We start from the raw sequence: 18,734 nt of genomic DNA, 5'->3' as shown, positions 1-18,734 counted from the left end.
AGTCACAAGGTATGGAGCTGCTGTATAGTTACTCGCAAGTCAGTAGTTGTATGATGCTCACACCTGTTAAGCTGGATACACACAGAATGCCCTACACAGGGGGTGAAATGAGCGCCCCCCCACCCCCCGTACGCTCAGCACACATCACGCTGTGCTGAGCGGGGGGAGAGATGTGTGCTGAGCAGTTCGCTCAGCACACATCTCTCCCCAAAATCGGTCCGTGAATACGGACCTTTAAACTGGATCCACACTTAGATTATCTGTCCATTTTTTTTTTCTAGTTGAAACAAAATTATGCTAATATGTGGCAGCAAATGACAATTGACCATTTGCTCACAAACACTGGAAAACATCCAAAAATGGTCATTTAGATAAATTGGTTAAATCCATTTCATTTAGCTAATTTATCCAAACTACCTTTATTGTATCTTTGTGGGTGAATGATGTGTGGGTCAGTGTTGAGGGTGGTGGAGGAGATGGGTAATAGGCACAGCAGGGTGTGGACAGTCAAATAGTGTGCTTAGAGGTTCAGAGTCATTGTATGAGACTCTGGCAACAGTGAACTGATGAGTCTGGTGTCCATAGGGTGGGACGCACTAACCTTTTTATGCTATTGAAATAGTTCTCCTCCTGACCGACGCAGTTCCTTGCTCCGAGGTTGGTGTATTGTCCTGTTGCAGCGCCTCTCCACTGTGGTCACAGTGAGCTGTGTGGTGTTGCTGGCGCATGTCAATCTCCCCCCAACCTCCCTCTGGCATTTCAGACCTACGTACGCATGATGGGATCTTGTATGATATGCGCGTGTGCTGTAGAGATGAAAGTGGCGGTGAGGAGGCAGATCGTGAGATGGGGAAACTTTGTGGACTGTTAGCGAAGGGGAGCACTGGGCAATCTGAGTTGCAAAGAGGGCAGCAGAAGAGGTTATTGCATGTGCACTGGTGACAGGTCCATCCTTGGTGGCTAGCCTCAGTGGTAAAGGGGTACATGAGCTAGTGTCCCTTGGTCAGCCATGTACCATGGCCACCTCCCTACCTCCTATATATTCTCCCAAATCTGTCACTTTGTTACGGTCTGCTGCTGGCACTGGTGTATCGTCCTGCAGATGCCGTCTCCGCCCATTGCTGTGACTTCCCCCAGAGTTAGCCACACAGAGTGACAGATCTGGGAAAATATATAGGAGATCATTACTTTCACTTGCAGCCTACCTTATTTTTTGCAGCCTAGCATGCTCCTGACCCCTTCTCTCACTAATACTTATACAACATTCATGAACTCATCTTAAGGTTTCTTTATTATTCAGTCACACTGTCTTGGATCCAAACCATTTCCTGTGGCATTGCAGTCAAACAATTGAGCTATTTACCCTTGCATAGAAAGGTATAATCTAAGCTAGAGAATTCTATTTGGAGCTCACCTTGTACTTTGTGAAGAAATAATCAGCATTGTGGCTGAGCAGATATATGGAGTGTGTGGCTGCACACTGCATTGATCTGCTGAGTTGCAATGCTAATAATTTTTTTTTGCAAAGTACCAATAGCTTCAAATAATGTTCACAATTTTTATGCAGGATCAAGTAGCTCAATGGGTAGGGTGTTTGATTAGAATTCAACAGGTTATAGGTTTGGTATAGGTATAGGTATGGTAGTTTGAGGTGTTATTTAATAAAGTGTGTTTATATATTAGTCACACATGGCTTACTTGTACAAATGGCATGTCACCAGTTAGTGCTGACTGCTGATATGCCATTTGCACAAGCAAGCCATGTGTGACTGTATATGCATTTAAGGAGGGCCCCCCGGCAATACCACAAACCATTGAGTGTCAAGTATACTAGATATATCTTCATATCTCATGTGCTTTCTCTGAGACCAATCTTGTTATGCCCCTTCCCCACGAGGCATGCGCCTTTTGTCCATATTGCAAAAATAGTGTGGGGGGGGGGGCATATAATTCTCTGTCACAGGGCACTAAAAAGTCTAGTTATGGCTCTGGTATGCATTATGTAATCTGGCAGACCATCTCTCCAACACTGGCTGATTGGAATAGAAATCCGGTTATCTATGTGAGCAAATGACCATCAACGATTTACTCTCAAACACTAGAAAATGGACAAAAATGGTCCCCTAAACAAATTGGTTAAATTTTGGGTTTAACCAATTTGTGTAATGACCATTTTTGACCACTTTTCTAGTGTTTGGGAGCAAATGGTTAATTGACATTTGCTCCTATACATTACCAGATTTTTATTCCATCCATCCAGACTGGATAGATAGCCTGACAGATAATTGTGTAGTGTACGCCCAGGATAACTGTCAGTTATGCTTTCTTTTATGATGGCACACAAATGGGTGGGCAGATCCAGGGCAAGCACTGCCCACTCATGCATAGTTGTCAACTGATGTGAAGTTCCAGGGGGCAATCTCAGTTATAAATAAAAGTATCTGGAAATTGTCCCTAGTTTAATAAAAAAAAAAAAAATTGATCAACTCCATTTATTTAGTATGATATCCCAGGTGATAGGATGCCGACATCTCAAACTACAATACCAAGGATTCAAACCTATAACCTGTTGAATTCTAATCAAACACCCTACCCATTGAGCTATTTGATCCTGCATAAAAATTGTGAACATTATATGAAGCTATTGGTACTTTGAAAAAAAAAGTATCAGCATTGCAACGCAGCAGATCCATGCAGTTTGCAGCCACACACTACATGTATCTGCTCAGCCACAATGCTGATTATTTCTTCACAAAGTACAAGGTGAGCTCCAAATAGAATTCTCTATCTTAGAATTATACCTTTCTATGCCAAACTTAGAAGTCGGGCCCCCCACCCTGGGATCCCCCAGAGGGAGGCCCGCCCCGTCATGCGGCAGGCTTGTCCGTTTTGGAAGCAGGCTGACGGGCAGCCCAGGCTTGCTTCAGTCTGGGCTTGGCAGGTCTGGAAGCATGAGCTTGCTTTGGGTATGCCTGACCATGGGTACGCTTTACCTGGAGGATGAAAGGGCCAAGGAAAAGTACTTTTAGCCTTCTACGTGGTAGGAGTCATACTAGGTAGGCAAGTTGTTTTAGCAGTAGCCAGATCAGCTACAATCTTATTGAGGTCTTCTCCAAAGAGAGTGTCTCCCTTGATAGGAAGCACCTCCAGGGTTTTCTTGGAATCCATATCCACCGACCAGGATCTCAACCAGCTGTATAAAGTATTACCTTGGAACTGGCTCTCCACTCCCCATTATCTGGTTATCATGACTTCCTCCGCCAGTTTCCAGACTCGCTTGCTGAAGCTCGGCCACTTCTTCCTAGCAGCAGGCTCCTGGATCACTGGGCAGCAGAGGTGCTTGGGAGCCGGATGGGGGAGGAGCAATAAGGCAGGCAGCCTTTGGCACACACACACACACACACACACACACACCAAAAAAGAACATATCCCAGTTTAACATAACGCTATGTGGTGCAAGGTATGGAGCTGGTCACTTGTATCAGACCTCTGACATTTGCCTTTTCACCCATATTGCATACTTTTTCTTGCAGGTTGTGTCTTAATTCAAGAAGTGTTCTAAGTACTTCAGCTTAGTATCTTTACTGACCCCTCTTTACCCCACACTACATAACTGACCCCTCTATACCCTACACTACATCACTGACCTTTCTATAACCATCACTGCATTACTGACCCCTCTTTACAGTACACTGACCTCTATATACCTGCTAGTACATCCCTGATGCCTATATTCCCTACGCTACATCCCTGACACCTCTATTCCCTACGCCACATCCCTGATGCCTCTATTCCCTACGCCACATCCCTGACGCCTCTATTCCCTACGCCACATCCCTGACGCCTCTATTCCCTACGCCACATCCCTGACGCCTCTATTTCCTACGCTACATCCCTGACGCCTCTATTCCCTACGCCACATCCATGACGCCTCTATTCCCTACGCCACATCCCTGACGCCTCTATTCCCTACGCCACATCCCTGACGCCTCTATTCCCTACGCTACATCCCTGACGCCTCTATTCCCTACGCTACATCCCTGACGCCTCTATACAGTACAATGCATTACTGATCCCTCTAGACCATACATCCTCATTACATCAGAGAGTTAGTGAAACACTGGAAAAAATAAGGGTATAAGTGGACTACAGAAACTGATGCTCTAAACAAAGGAGAGAGAGAGAGAGAGAGAGAGAGAGTAAAGCACAAGGGAAAGTGGGCAATTGGAACACCATAGAGAGAGGAGAGATAGAAATGCCTGAAAAAGTAAAGGGGGTTGGGTATGGCATCCGGCGCTCGGGATTCCAGAGGTCACATGATCCCCAATCCTAATACTAACCCTCTGGGGGGGTGGCGGATAGGGCTAACCCTCAGGGGGTGGCAGCTAGGGCTACCCCCCCCCCTCCTAGTGCCTTCCCTTACACCACCTCCCCTGGTCCGACTCCTAACCCTCCCTCCAATACTCACCTTCGGGATGTTGGCTGTCTGTGTGCCGGCACCAGTCTCCCAAGTGGTGTCAGGATTCCAACATCGGTCAAATGACCGCCGGTATACCATCTGCCGGGATGGTAAATGTATCCTGAGGACAGGTAGTGAGTGTGGAGGGATAGGTGGTTCAGTAAAATGTAATGGCTCAAACTGCGATCATTCACTGATAAATTGATTTATAGCTCTCCCTTTTTAACCATTGCAATTATAAAAGCAATGTTTTTTTAAACTTTTAAATAAAGCTTGTTAGCATCCCCAGCACACTGTATATGCTGGGAGATGTAGTTCTCAATATGAAAACATTTAATTACTGTATGAACTCTAATCCCACAACTGAAACCTGGATGGTGCTCCTGGCAAGTGACATCCTGGCCAAGGGGTAGATACGCCCCTGAGGGTCAGGGCCAGCAACAGAAATCTTGGGCCCCAGTACACAGATATCTCTGGGGCCCCCTTAAGCCCCCCTTAACTTGGCAGAGGGATCTTTAAAAAAAAAATGGAGCCTTTGACTCGGACCGTCAGTGAGGCCGGCAGGTGGTTTTCATACTGGGCTATCCAGCTCTTCGGTGGCGGTGGCAGGGACATTCAGAAAAGGGCCAGCACAGCAACATGCATAATAATGGCAATACAGTATGGACAACAGGGACTGGACAAAGTGATGGGGTAAAAGGAGGAGGGAGGGTTTAGTTGGCCTGTTGACACTGCAGCATACTTACGACTGCAAGGGATATAGGACTCTTGAGTTCACGGGCCAATTTCATGGCAGTCTCGGATAGGAGGGCATTGTGGATTCACCAAGGGAATGCTGATGCTGACTCCAAGAAGAAAGGGAGTCTCTTCCCTATGAAGGTGAAGCCTTGTTTGGCGACGGCCTAGTTAATTTGATCTCGGCAGCTCCCGCAGGTAAGCCAACCTTCTTGCCCTATGTTCCCTCTCAACGGATGAAGACGCATCATTATCTACCGCAGTCATTTTGGCCCAATAGATATGCAAGAAGTTAAGATTCCCCTTTCTTTGCAGGTAGAGGAAGGAGAAGGAAGAGGTCTGTAGCCTCTTCAAGATCGCAGGAGCAGAGATTGTCCTCTGCTTCTGCCAAATCCACTGCGTGACGCTGGGGCTTTCTTGCAGGAGCCCACACCAGTGGGGGCACGTCTAAAACTCTTCAGTCAGTTCTGGATTCATTCGGACCTGGACTCGTGGGTTTTACAAATAGTGTCCCAAGGGTACAAACTGGGGTTTCAAGACGTTCCCCCTCACCGATTGTTCAAATCGGCCTTAGTCAGCAGGGAGAAGGTTTTTATTCAAGCCTCTTCGTGGTCCCGAAGCCGGACGGCTCAGTCAGACCAATCTAAATTCTGAAATCCCTCAATTTCTTCCTAAAGAAATTCAATTTCAAGATGGAATCTCTCAGGGTAGTGATCTCCAGTCCGGAGGAAAGAGATTTCATGGTTTTGGTAGACATAAAGGATGCCTACTTACATGTTCCCATTTAGCCACTGCATCAAGCTACCTAAGGTTTGCAATTCAGGATTGTCATTACCAATTTCAGACATTGCCGTTTGGTCTGTCCACGGCTCCGAGGATTTTCACCAGGGTGATGGCGGAAATGATGGTTCTCCTTCGCAAGCAAGGAGTCACAATTATCCCGTACTTGGATGATCTCCTGATAAAGGTGAGATCCAGGGACCAGTTGGTGCAAAACATTGCACTCTCCCTGACAGTTCTTCAACAACATGGTTGGCTCCTACACTTGCCAAAATCGCAGTTGGTCCCAATGACGCGGTAGTTGTTTTTGGGAGTCATACTGGACACAGAAGAGGTTTTCTTCCAGGGGAAAGGCTATGGAGATCCAGAGTCTGGTCAAACAAATTCTGAAACCAGCAAGAGTGTTAATCCATCAATGCATTCGGTTGCTGGGGAAGATGGTTGTGGCCTACGAGGCCATTCAGTTTGGCAGGTTCCATGCTAGAGTGTTCCAGTGGGACCTGTTGGACAAGTGGTCCGGATCCCACCTACACATGCACCGGAGGATAATCCTGTCTTCCAAGACCAGAATCTCACTCCATTGGTGGCTGCACAGTTCTCACCTCCTAGAGGGGCGATGGTTCGGGATCCAGCACTGGATCCTACGGACCACAGATGCAACCCTCCGAGGCTGGGGAGCAGTCACACAGGGGGAAAACGTCCAAGGAAGATGGTCAAGTCAGGAAAGTTGTCTCCACATAAATGTTCTGGAGTTAAGGGCCATTTAATAACTGCAGACACAGTACGCACTGGGACGGGTGCCCAGCATCCTCTACAGACTAAGAGAAAAGGATTTACCGGTAGGTATTAAAATCCTAGTTTCTCTAACGTCCTAGAGGATGCTGGGGACTCCGTAAGGACCAAGGGGATAGACGGGCTCCGCAGAGTTCATGATCTTCACTGAGGTAACGCACAGCACTGCAGCTGTGCGCCATTGCTCCCATACACCTCACATACTCCGGTCACTGTAAGGGTGCAGGGCGCAGGGGGGGCACCCTGGGCAGCAATATAAACCTCTTTTTGGCAAAAATATAACATATATACAGCTGGGCACTGTATATATGTATGAGCCCCCGCCAATTTTACAGTTTAAGCGGGACAGAAGCCCGCCGCCGAGGGGGCGGGGCTTCTCCCTCAGCACTCACCAGAGCCATTTTTTCTCCAGAGCACCGCTGAGAGGAAGCTCCCCGGACTCTCCCCTGCTTATACCACGGTAGAGAAGAGGGTTGAAAAGAGGGGGGGGGCACAAAATTCGGCGCAAATTACATACAGCAGCGCTACTGGACAAACATTAAGTTATTGTGTTATTCCTGGGTTATATAGCGCTGGGGTGTGTGCTGGCATACTCTCTCTCTGTCTCTCCAAAGGGCCTTGTGGGGAAACTGTCTTCAGAAAAAGCATTCCCTGTGTGTGTGGTGTGTCGGTACACGTGTATCGACATGTCTGAGGAAGAAGGCTATATTAGAGAGGAGCGGGAGCAAATGAATGTGGTGTCTCCGCTGACACCTGATTGGATGGATATGTGGAATGCTTTAAATGCTAGTGTAAACTCATTGTACAAAAGATTAGACAAGGCTGAAGCTTTGGGACAGTCAGGGTCTCAACCCATGCCTGATCCTATGTTGCAGGGACTGTCAGGGTCTCATAAGCGCCCACTATCCCAGATTGTTGACACAGATACCGACATGGATTCTGACTCCAGTGTCGATTACGATGATGCAAAGTTACAGCCAAAATTGGCAAAATCCATTCGATATATGATTATGGCAATAAAAGATGTTTTGCACATCACAGAGGAACCCCCTGTCCCTGACAAGAGGGTACATATGTACAAGGGAAAGAAGCCTGAGGTAACCTTTGAGGGGGTCACACGAGCTGAACGAGTTATGTGAAAAAGCTTGGGAATCTCCAGATAAAAGACTGCAGATTTCCAAAAGGATTCTTATGGCGTATCCTTTTCCATCAACGGATAGGTTACGATGGAAATCCTCCCCTAGGATGGACAAAGCATTAACACGCACAGCTACAGTTGGAAAATCAAATTTTTTACCTTATGTTCCCTCAAAGCATAAGAAAGCTCCGCATTATCAAATGCAGTCCTTTCGGTCACAAAGAAACAAGAAAGTGCGAGGTGCGTCCTTTCTTGCCAGAGGTAGGGGCAGAGGAATAAAGCTGCACAACACAGCTAGTTTCCAGGAACAGAAGTCCTCCCCGGCCTCTACAAAATCTACCTCATGACGCTGGGGCTCCACTGGCAGAGTCCGGCCCATGTGATGTCATGCAGCTGCTCTGACCACACCTCCTGTTTCTCCGTTGCCGACCCCATTTTGAAACCATGCCCCCGCACCGCTCCATCTCCGACTTGGAAATGGAGTGTTGTTGACCCCCCTCCCACCCCCCTCTTCACCGATTCACAGACAGAGGCGATCGCATTATCTGCGGGGTGTCGCAGAAAATGCAGGCGGATGCGTATGCTCTTAGCAGTTTTTGCAGTTGGATTGCGATCCAACCTGAATCAGGCCCCATTACCTATCACAATGCACTGCGGGTAGTACAAAATGGGGTTAATATAGGAGAAAAAACCCCAACCTTAACTGTCCCTGGTGGCTAGTGGAGCGGCTGCCCAGTAATCAGTGTCCACGCCAGTGCGCACACGGCCCGCCCCCATCAGCGGCCTCGTGATCCCGGAGGGTGGTGTGTGTGTGACTGACCTTAGGAAGAAACCGGAGCCTCCGCTGCAGTGACCCAGCAACCGGGGCACGGGAGTATACTGCACCATTGGGAGTGATGGAGCTGCAGTAAAGAAGTCTATTAGACCTAGCCTGCTGCAGCCCTTGTAGATTCTTATAAAAAAAGTTCTTCTTTTCTTGCCAAAATTAATAGCTAAGAATAGGCTGCCTGAGGCATCCCCCTGTTAAGTGGCCTGCTACTGAAGGCACCAACTACAAACTGAGCTCCCTGTTCATGGAAGCGAGGTTATAGAGGAGGGGGCGCTGAGCATCTTGGGAACAGTCAAAAGCTTTGAGCCTGTTGGTGCCTCAGATCAAGATCCTACTCTACACCCCAATGTGAATCCTTGTGGAGTCCAGTGTACCCCACAGAAGAAATTAATGTGTCACACCCATTGGCAGCAACATTAGAATAGCTGCTGATGGGCACAATTGAGAAAGGAAGGGGGGAAAACATTTGAATCCAGCACATATATGTAATTTGAATATGTAATTTGTACCTTCCTACTTTAAAATGTAATGGATGAACCTCACCCTGTGAGAACTATCTTCATGATCAAGAGACCTCATATGCAAGATAAGTATGTGTTGGGATAGGGCTGTGGAGGGCGGCTGCTCGGGCACACCCCTGCAAGTTAAGGAGATTCAACAGAGGCAGCACAAGGGAACTCTCATCTGGGGACAACAACTGCAGGGAGAACACATTTTCAGACGAATGTGGGAGGGCAGAAGGCTGCCTAATACTGAAGCACCCCCAAACAACAAACCAAATGCAGCAACTAGTGCAAGCATTCCTGGGGGAAGGCCTGCAGCAGATGGATTTGAATATGGTGATGTCATCCAAGCAGTGGGCATAGTTGGCTGCAACCCTCGTCTGCATATGAAAAGAGAAAAGGGTCACGCAGGGCATGGCGGCCTTTGTGGGGTTGCGCTTGGATGACGCCTAAATCGCTTTATACACCCCCACCCCCCATCAGTGTGGGCTCATGTTGGCCATGCCCCAGCCCCTGAAGCATTCAAGCTGATTTCTTGCAGCAGCTGGACCCAGTAACAGCTCCAGAGTTGCTCTACAAGACAAGTAAAAGGGTGTGAGCCCTGCAGCACCACCTGTAGTTTGCATACACACATATATAGGACAGCATCTCTTATATGCCCCAGGGTCAATAAAATAGTATCCTTATCTAGGGTATCCATCCCCTCAGATAAGGTATCCGTCCATGCCGCTACAGCACTACACACCCAGGCCGACGCAATTGCCGGTCTGAGTAAGGTACCTGAATGTGTATAAATGGACTTCAGGGTAATCTCCTGTTTGCGGTCAGCAGACTCTTTGAGGGTAGCCGTATACTGGGACGGGAGGGCTACCTTCTTGGATAAGCGTGTTAATGCTTTGTCCACCCTAGGGGAGGATTCCCATCGTAACCTATCCATTGATAGGAAAGGATACGCCATAAGAATCCTTTTGGAAATCTGCAGTCTTTTATCTGGAGATTCCCAAGCTTTTTCACATAACTCGTTCAGCTCGTGTGACCCCCTCAAAGGTTACCTCAGGCTTTTTTCCCTTGTACATATGTACCCTCTTGTCAGGGACAGGGGATTCCTCTCTGATGTGCAAAACATCTTTTATTGCCATAATCATATATCGAATGGATTTTGCCAATTTTGGCTGTAACTTTGCATCATCGTAATCGACACTGGAGTCAGAATCCGTGTCGGTATCTGTGTCAACAATCTGGGATAGTGGGCGCTTATGAGACCCTGACAGTCCCTGCAACATAGGATCAGGCATGGGTTGAGACCCTGACTGTCCCAAAGCTTCAGCCTTGTCTAATCTTTTGTGCAATGAGTTTACACTAGCATTTAAAACATTCCACATATCCATCCAATCAGCTGTCGGTGGAGACACCACATTCATTTGCTCCTGCTCCTCTCTAATATAGCCTTCTTCCTCAGACATGTCGACACACGTGTACCGACACACCACACACACAGGGAATGCTTTTTCTGAAGACAGTTTCCCCACAAGGCCCTTTGGAGAGACAGAGAGAGAGTATGCCAGCACACACCCCAGCGCTATATAACCCAGGAATACACAGTAACTTAATGTTTGCCCAGTAGTACTGCTGTATGTAATTTGCGCCGAATTATGTGCCCCCCCCCCCCTCTTTTCAACTCTCTTGTCTACTATGGTATAAGCAGGGGAGAGTCCGGGGAGCTTCCTCTCAGCGGTGCTGTGAAGAAAAAATGGCGCTGGTGAGTGCTGAGGGAGAAGCCCCGCACCCTCGGCGGCGGGCTTCTGTCCCGCTTAAACTGTAAAATTGGTGGGGGCTCATACATATATATAGTGCCCAGCTGTATATGTGTTATATTTTTGCCAAAAAGAGGTTATATTGCTGCCCAGGTGCCCCCCCCCCCCCTGCGCCCTGCAGTGACTGGAGTGTGTGAGCTGTATGGGAGCAATGGCGCACAGCTGCAGTGCTGTGCGTTACTTCAGTGAAGATCATGAAGTCTTCTGCCACCTCTGAAGTCTTCTTTTCTTCTCATACTCACCCGGCTTCTATCCTCCGGCTCTGCAAGGGGGACGGAGGCGCGGCTCTGGGACGGGACGGCGATGGTGAGATCCTGCGTACCAATCCCTCTGGAGCTAATGGTGTCCAGTAGCCTAAGAAGCAGGACCTTGCAACTCAGAGTAGGGCTGCTTCTCTCCCCTCAGTCCCTCGATGAGGGAATCTGTTGCCAGCAGTGCTCCCTGAAAATTAAAAACCTAACAAAATACTTTGTCAGAAAGCTCAGGAGAGCTCCTGAAAGCATCCAGTCTCCACTGGGCACAGTATCAAACTGAGGTCTGGAGGAGGGGCATAAAGGGAGGAGCCAGTGTACACCAAGAACTAAAGTCTTTCTTAAAGTACCCATGTCTCCTGCGGAGCCTGTCTATCCCCATGGTCCTTACGGAGTCCCCAGCATCCTCTAGGACGTTAGAGAAAATAGGATTTTAATACCTACCGGTAAATCCTTTTCTCTTAGTCCGTAGAGGATGCTGGGCGCCCGTCCCAGTGCGTACTGTGTCTGCAGTTATTAAATGGCCCTTAACTCCAGAATATTTATGTGGAGACAACTTTCCTGACTTGACCATCTTCCTTGGATGTTTTCCCCTGTGTGACTGCTCCCCAGCCTCGGAGGGTTGCATCCGTGGTCCCTAGGATCCAGTCCTGGATCCCGAACCATTGCCCCTCTAGGAGGTGAGAACTGTGCAGCCACCAATGGAGTGAGATTCTGGTCTTGGAAGACAGGATTATCCTCCGGTGCATGTGTAGGTGGGATCCGGACCACTTGTCCAACAGGTCCCACTGGAACACTCTGGCATGGAACCTGCCAAACTGAATGGCCTCGTAGGCCGCAACCATCTTTCCAAGCAACAGAATGCATTGATGGATTAACACTCTTGCTGGTTTTAGAATTTGTTTGACCAGACTCTCGATCTCCATAGCCTTTCCACTGGAAGAAAGCCTCTTCTGTGTCCAGTATGACTCCCAAAAACAACAACCGCGTCATTGGGACCAACTGCGATTTTGAATAGAACCTCACCCTGGGAGAACAATCTTCATGACCATGGTATCTCCTATGCAAAATAAGTATGATTTGGGATAGGGCTGGGGAGGGCCGCTGCTCAGGCACATCTCTGTCAAGTAAAGGAGATTCAACTGAGGCAGCACAAGGGAACTCACATCTGGGGACAACAACTGCAGGGAGAACACATATTTTCAGATGAACATGGGAGGGCAGAAGGCTGCCTAATACTGAAGCACCCCCAAACAACAAACCAAATGCAACAACTAGTGCAAGCATTCCTGGGGGAAGGCCTGCAGCAGATGGATTTGCATATGGTTGTGTCATCCAAGTAGTGGGTCAAAGTTGGCTTCAACCCTCGTCTGCATATGAAAAGAGAAAAGGGGCGTGCAGGGCATGGCGGCCTTTTGCGGCGCTTGGATGACCCCTAGTTCACATTAAACACCCCCACCCTCCTTCGGTGTGGGGCTCATGTTGGCAATGCCCCAGCCCCTGAAGCATTCAAGCTGATTTCTTGCAGCAGCTTGGCACTGTAACAGCTCCAGAGCTGCTCTGTAAGGCAAGTAAAAGGGTGTGGGCCCTGCAGCACTACCTGTAGTTCGCATTGTGCGTTGGAAGGCACAAAGTAAGCAGACAGGAGGAGAAGTCAGGATAGTGCACAAGGGTATAGAAGGGAGGGGCTCAAAAAAAAAGAAGTGGAAACAGACAGCAAACTAGGCTGGAGAGAGACCTGAGACAAAGAGATCTGAATTATATGAAAGCCGACCAGTGGAAACACAAATTATGCAGTCAAGTGTCCCACATTTGGGGAAATCGCAGGAGCAGCACACCCAGAGTGCAATGGGTGAGCCTTGCCCTGGGAGAAGCACCTTCCTGATCATAGTATCTCACCTGGCAGGTAAGTAGGAGTTGGGCTAGAGCTGGGGAGGGTCGCTGCTCGGGCACCCCCCTGTCAAGTGAAGGAGATCCAACTGAGGCAGCACAAGGGAACTCTCGAAAGAAGAACAAGGCTAGAGGAAGATCTGAGACAAAGAAATCTGACTTTTACCAGAGCTGACCAGAGGAAAGCACAAACACAGTCCCCCACTACCACAAATAATGCAGTCGAGTTTCCCACATTTGGGGAAATCACAGGGGTCAGCATACCCAGAATGCAATGAATGAACCTCACCCTGGGAGAAGAATCTTCATGACCATGGTATCTCCTATGCAAAATAAGTATGATTTGGGATAGGGCAGGGGAGGGCCGCTGCTCAGGCATATCTCTGTCAAGTAAAGGAGATTCAACTGAGGCAGCACAAGGGAACTCTCATCTGGGGACAACAACTGCAGGGAGAACACATATTTTCAGATGAACATGGGAGGGCAGAAGGCTGCCTAATACTAAAGCACCCCCAAACAACAAACCAAATGCAACAACTAGTACAAGCATTCCTGGGGGAAGGTTTGCAGAAGACGCATTTGCATACAGTGATGTCATCCAAGCAGTGGGCCAAAGTTGGCTGGAACCCTCATCTGCATATGAAAAGAGAAAAGGGGTATGCAGGGCATGGCGGCCTTTTGCTGCGCTTGGATGACCCTTAGTTCGCATTAAATACCCCCACCCTCCTTTGGTGTGGGGCTCATGTTGGCAATGCCCCTGCCCCTGAAGCATTCAAGCTGATTTCTTGCAGCAGCTTGGCACTGTAACAGCTCCAGAGCTGCTCTGTAAGGCAAGTAAAAGGGTGTGGGCCCTGCAGCACTACCTGTAGTTCGCATTGTGTGTTGGAAGGCACAAAGTAAGCAGACGGGAGAAGTCAGGATAGTGCGCAAGGGCATAGAAGGGAGCGGCTCAAGAAAAGAGAAGTGGAAACAGACAGCAAACTAGGCTGGAGAGAAACCTGAGAAAAAGAGATCTGAATTATACGAGAGCCGACCAGGGGAAACACAAATTATGCAGTCAAGTGTCCCACATTTGGGGAAATCGCAGGAGCAGCACACCCAGAGTGCAATGGGTGAGCCTTGCCCTGGGAGAAGCACATTCATGATCATAGTATCTCACCTGGCAGGTAAGTAGGAGTTGGGCTAGAGCTGGGGAGGGTCGCTGCTCAAGCACCCCCCTGTCAAGTGAAGGAGATCCAACTGAGGCAGCACAAAGGAACTCTCGAAAGAAGAATAAGGCTAGAGGAAGAAATGAGACAAAGAAATCTGACTTTTACCAGAGCTGACCAGAGGAAAGCACAAACACAGTTCCCCACTACCACAAATAATGCAGTCAAGTTTCCCACATTTGGGGAAATCACAGGGGTCAGCATACCTAGAATGCAATGAATGAACCTCACCCTGGGAGAACAATCTTCATGACCATGGTATCTCCTATGCAAAATAAGTATGATTTGGGATAGGGCTGGGGAGGGCCGCTGCTCAGGCACATCTCTGTCAAGTAAAGGAGATTCAACTGAGGCAGCACAAGGGAACTCTCATCTGGGGACAACAACTGCAGGGAGAACACATATTTTCAGATGAACATGGGAGGGCAGAAGGCTGCCTAATACTGAAGCACCCCCAAACAACAAACCAAATGCAACAACTAGTGCAAGCATTCCTGGGGGAAGGCCTGCAGCAGATTGATTTGCATATGGTTATGTCATCCAAGCAGTGGGTCAAAGTTGGCTTCAACCCTCGTCTGCATATGAAAAGAGAAAAGGGGCGTGCAGGGCATGGCGGCCTTTTGCGGCGCTTGGATGACCCCTAGTTCGTATTAAACACCTCCACCCTCCTTCGGTGTGGGGCTCATGTTGGCTATGCCCCAGCCCCTTAAGCATTCAAGCTGATTTCTTGCAGCAGCTGGGCACTGTAACAGCTCCAGAGCTGCTTTGTAAGGCAAGTAAAAGGGTGTGGGCCCTGCAGGACTACCTGTAGTTTGCATTGTGCATTGGAAGGCACAAAGTAAGCAGACAGGAGAAGTCAGGATAGTGCGCAAGGGCATAGAAGGGAGCGGCTCAAGAAAAGAGAAGTGGAAACAGACAGCAAACTAGGCTGGTGAGAGACCTGAGACAAAGAGATCTGAATTATACGAGAGCCGACCAAGGGAAACAAAAATTATGCAGTCAAGTTTCCCACATTTGGGTAAATCGCAGGAGCAGCACACCCAGAGTGCAATGGGTGAGCCTTGCCCTGGGAGAAGCACCTTCATGATCATAGTATCTCACCTGGCAGGTAAGTAGGAGTTGGGCTAGAGCTGGGGAGGGTCGCTGCTCGGGCACCCCCCTGTCAAGTGAAGGAGATCCAACTGAGGCAGCGCAAGGGAACGCTCGAAAGAAGAACAAGGCTAGAGGAAGATCTGAGACAAAGAAATCTGACTTTTACCAGAGCTGACCAGAGGAAAGCACAAACACAGTCCCCCACTACCACAAATAATGCAGTCGAGTTTCCCACATTTGGGGAAATCACAGGGGTCAGCATACATAGAATGCAATGAATGAACCTCACCCTGGGAGAACAATCTTCATGACCATGGTATCTCCTATGCAAAATAAGTATGATTTGGGATAGGGCTGGGGAGGGCCGCTGCTCAGGCACATCTCTGTCAAGTAAAGGAGATTCAACTGAGGCAGCACAAGGGAACTCTCATCTGGGGACAACAACTGCAGGGAGAACACATATTTTCAGATGAACATGGGAGGGCAGAAGGCTGCCTAATACTGAAGCACCCCCAAACAACAAACCAAATGCAACAACTAGTACAAGCATTCCTGGGGGAAGGCCTGCAGCAGATGGATTTGCATATGGTGATGTCATCCAAGCAGTGGGTCAAAGTTGGCTTCAACCCTCGTCTGCATATGAAAAGAGAAAAGGGGTGTGCAGGGCATGGCGGCCTTTTGCGGCGCTTGGATGACCCCTAGTTCGCATTAAACACCTCCACCCTCCTTCGGTGTGGGGCTCATGAGTGCTATGCCCCAGCCCCTTAAGCATTCAAGCTGATTTCTTGCAGCAGCTGGGCACTGTAACAGCTCCAGAGCTCCTCTGTAAGGCAAGTAAAAGGGTGTGGGCCCTGCAGCACTACCTGTAGTTCGCATTGTGCGTTGGAATGCACAAAGTAAGCAGACGGGAAAAGTCAGGATAGTGCGCAAGGGCATAGAAGGGAGCGGCTCAAGAAAAGAGAAGTGGAAACAGACAGCAAACTAGGCTGGAGAGAGACCTGAGACAAAGAGATCTGAATTATACGAGAGCCGACCAGGGGAAACACAAATTATGCAGTCAAGTGTCCCACATTTGGGGAAATCGCAGGAGCAACACACCCAGAGTGCAATGGGTAAGCCTTGCCCTGGGAGAAGCACCTTCATGATCATAGTATCTCACTTGGCAGGTAAGTAGGAGTTGGGCTAGAGCTGGGGAGGGTCGCTGCTCGGGCACCCCCCTGTCAAGTGAAGGAGATCCAACTGAGACAGCACAAGAGAACTCTCAAAAGAAGAACAAGGCTAGAGGAAGATCTGAGGCAAAGAAATCTGACTTTTACCAGAGCTGACCAGAGAAAAGCACAAACACAGTCCCCCACTACCACAAATAATGCAGTCGAGTTTCCCACATTTGGGGAAATCACAGGGGTCAGCATACCCAGAATGCAATGAATGAACCTCACCCTGGGAGAACAATCTTCATGACCATGGTATCTCCTATGCAAAATAAGTATGATTTGGGATAGGGCTGGGGAGGGCCGCTGCTCAGGCACATCTCTGTCAAGTAAAGGAGATTCAACTGAGGCAGCACAAGGGAACTCTCATCTGGGGACAACAACTGCAGGGAGAACACATATTTTCAGATGAACATGGGAGGGCAGAAGGCTGCCTAATACTGAAGCACCCCCAAACAACAAACCAAATGCAACAACTAGTGCAAGCATTCCTGGGGGAAGGCCTGCAGCAGATGGATTTGCATATGGTTCTGTCATCCAAGCAGTGGGTCAAAGTTGGCTTCAACCCTCGTCTGCATATGAAAAGAGAAAAGGGGCGTGCAGGGCATGGCGGCCTTTTGCGGCGCTTGGATGATCCCTAGTTCGCATTAAACACCTCCACCCTCCTTCGGTGTGGGGCTCATGTTGGCTATGCCCCAGCCCCTTAAGCATTCAAGCTGATTTCTTGCAGCAGCTGGGCACTGTAACAGCTCCAGAGCTGCTCTGTAAGGCAAGTAAAAGGGTGTGGGCCCTGCAGCACTACCTGTAGTTCGCATTGTGCGTTGGAATGCACAAAGTAAGCAGACGGGAGAAGTCAGGATAGTGCGCAAGGGCATAGAAGGGAGCGGCTCAAGAAAAGAGAAGTGGAAACAGACAGCAAACTAGGCTGGAGAGAGACCTGAGACAAAGAGATCTGAATTATACGAGAGCCGACCAGGGGAAACACAAATTATGCAGTCAAGTGTCCCACATTTGGGGAAATCGCAGGAGCAACACACCCAGAGTGCAATGGGTAAGCCTTGCCCTGGGAGAAGCACCTTCATGATCATAGTATCTCACTTGGCAGGTAAGTAGGAGTTGGGCTAGAGCTGGGGAGGGTCGCTGCTCGGGCACCCCCCTGTCAAGTGAAGGAGATCCAACTGAGACAGCACAAGAGAACTCTCAAAAGAAGAACAAGGCTAGAGGAAGATCTGAGGCAAAGAAATCTGACTTTTACCAGAGCTGACCAGAGAAAAGCACAAACACAGTCCCCCACTACCACAAATAATGCAGTCGAGTTTCCCACATTTGGGGAAATCACAGGGGTCAGCATATCCAGAATGCAATGAATGAACCTCACCCTGGGAGAACAATCTTCATGACCATGGTATCTATTATGCAAAATAAGTATGATTTGGGATAGGGCTGGGGAGGGCCGCTGCTCAGGCACATCTCTGTCAAGTAAAGGAGATTCAACTGAGGCAGCACAAGGGAACTCTCATCTGGGGACAACAACTGCAGGGAGAACACATATTTTCAGATGAACATGGGAGGGCAGAAGGCTGCGTAATACTGAAGCACCCCCAAACAACAAACCAAATGCAACAACTAGTGCAAGCATTCCTGGGGGAGGGCCTGCAGCAGATGGATTTGCATATGGTGATGTCATCCAAGCAGTGGGTCAAAGTTGGCTTCAACCCTCGTCTGCATATGAAAAGAGAAAAGGGGCGTGCAGGGCATGGCGGCCTTTTGCGGCGCTTGGATGACCCCTAGTTCGCATTAAACACCTCCACCCTCCTTCGGTGTGGGGCTCATGTTGGCTATGCCCCAGCCCCTTAAGCATTCAAGCTGATTTCTTGCAGCAGCTGGGCACTGTAACAGCTCCAGAGCTGCTTTGTAAGGCAAGTAAAAGGGTGTGGGCCCTGCAGGACTACCTGTAGTTTGCATTGTGCATTGGAAGGCACAAAGTAAGCAGACGGGAGAAGTCAGGATAGTGCGCAAGGGCATAGAAGGG

General features: G+C 48.9%; 10 non-coding genes across 10 annotated transcripts; all 10 read right to left on the bottom strand.

Annotated features, from left to right (window-relative positions):
• Positions 1–13,052: 13,052 nt before the first annotated feature.
• LOC134899353 (U1 spliceosomal RNA) lies at positions 13,053–13,215 on the bottom strand. The gene has a single exon (XR_010173032.1). It is a non-coding gene; the product is annotated as a U1 spliceosomal RNA (small nuclear RNA).
• A 152-nt stretch (positions 13,216–13,367) lies between these two features.
• Positions 13,368–13,531, bottom strand: LOC134898841 (U1 spliceosomal RNA). The gene has a single exon (XR_010172531.1). It is a non-coding gene; the product is annotated as a U1 spliceosomal RNA (small nuclear RNA).
• A 671-nt stretch (positions 13,532–14,202) lies between these two features.
• Positions 14,203–14,365, bottom strand: LOC134899372 (U1 spliceosomal RNA). The gene has a single exon (XR_010173049.1). It is a non-coding gene; the product is annotated as a U1 spliceosomal RNA (small nuclear RNA).
• Positions 14,366–14,517: 152 nt separating this feature from the next.
• LOC134899010 (U1 spliceosomal RNA) lies at positions 14,518–14,681 on the bottom strand. Its single transcript, XR_010172697.1, has one exon. It is a non-coding gene; the product is annotated as a U1 spliceosomal RNA (small nuclear RNA).
• Positions 14,682–15,352: 671 nt separating this feature from the next.
• LOC134899228 (U1 spliceosomal RNA) lies at positions 15,353–15,515 on the bottom strand. The gene has a single exon (XR_010172909.1). It is a non-coding gene; the product is annotated as a U1 spliceosomal RNA (small nuclear RNA).
• A 152-nt stretch (positions 15,516–15,667) lies between these two features.
• Positions 15,668–15,831, bottom strand: LOC134898890 (U1 spliceosomal RNA). The gene has a single exon (XR_010172578.1). It is a non-coding gene; the product is annotated as a U1 spliceosomal RNA (small nuclear RNA).
• A 671-nt stretch (positions 15,832–16,502) lies between these two features.
• On the bottom strand, positions 16,503–16,665 carry LOC134899529 (U1 spliceosomal RNA). The gene has a single exon (XR_010173201.1). It is a non-coding gene; the product is annotated as a U1 spliceosomal RNA (small nuclear RNA).
• A 152-nt stretch (positions 16,666–16,817) lies between these two features.
• Positions 16,818–16,981, bottom strand: LOC134898801 (U1 spliceosomal RNA). Its single transcript, XR_010172492.1, has one exon. It is a non-coding gene; the product is annotated as a U1 spliceosomal RNA (small nuclear RNA).
• A 671-nt stretch (positions 16,982–17,652) lies between these two features.
• On the bottom strand, positions 17,653–17,815 carry LOC134899528 (U1 spliceosomal RNA). The gene has a single exon (XR_010173200.1). It is a non-coding gene; the product is annotated as a U1 spliceosomal RNA (small nuclear RNA).
• Positions 17,816–17,967: 152 nt separating this feature from the next.
• Positions 17,968–18,131, bottom strand: LOC134899033 (U1 spliceosomal RNA). The gene has a single exon (XR_010172719.1). It is a non-coding gene; the product is annotated as a U1 spliceosomal RNA (small nuclear RNA).
• Between the last annotated feature and the right edge of the window lie 603 nt (positions 18,132–18,734).

This window comes from Pseudophryne corroboree, chromosome 3 (assembly GCF_028390025.1).
Source record: "Pseudophryne corroboree isolate aPseCor3 chromosome 3, aPseCor3.hap2, whole genome shotgun sequence".
Taxonomy (NCBI): Eukaryota; Metazoa; Chordata; class Amphibia; order Anura; family Myobatrachidae; genus Pseudophryne; species Pseudophryne corroboree.
Note: the sequence above shows the minus strand (reverse complement) of the source record. Positions and strands in the feature narration are given on the sequence as shown.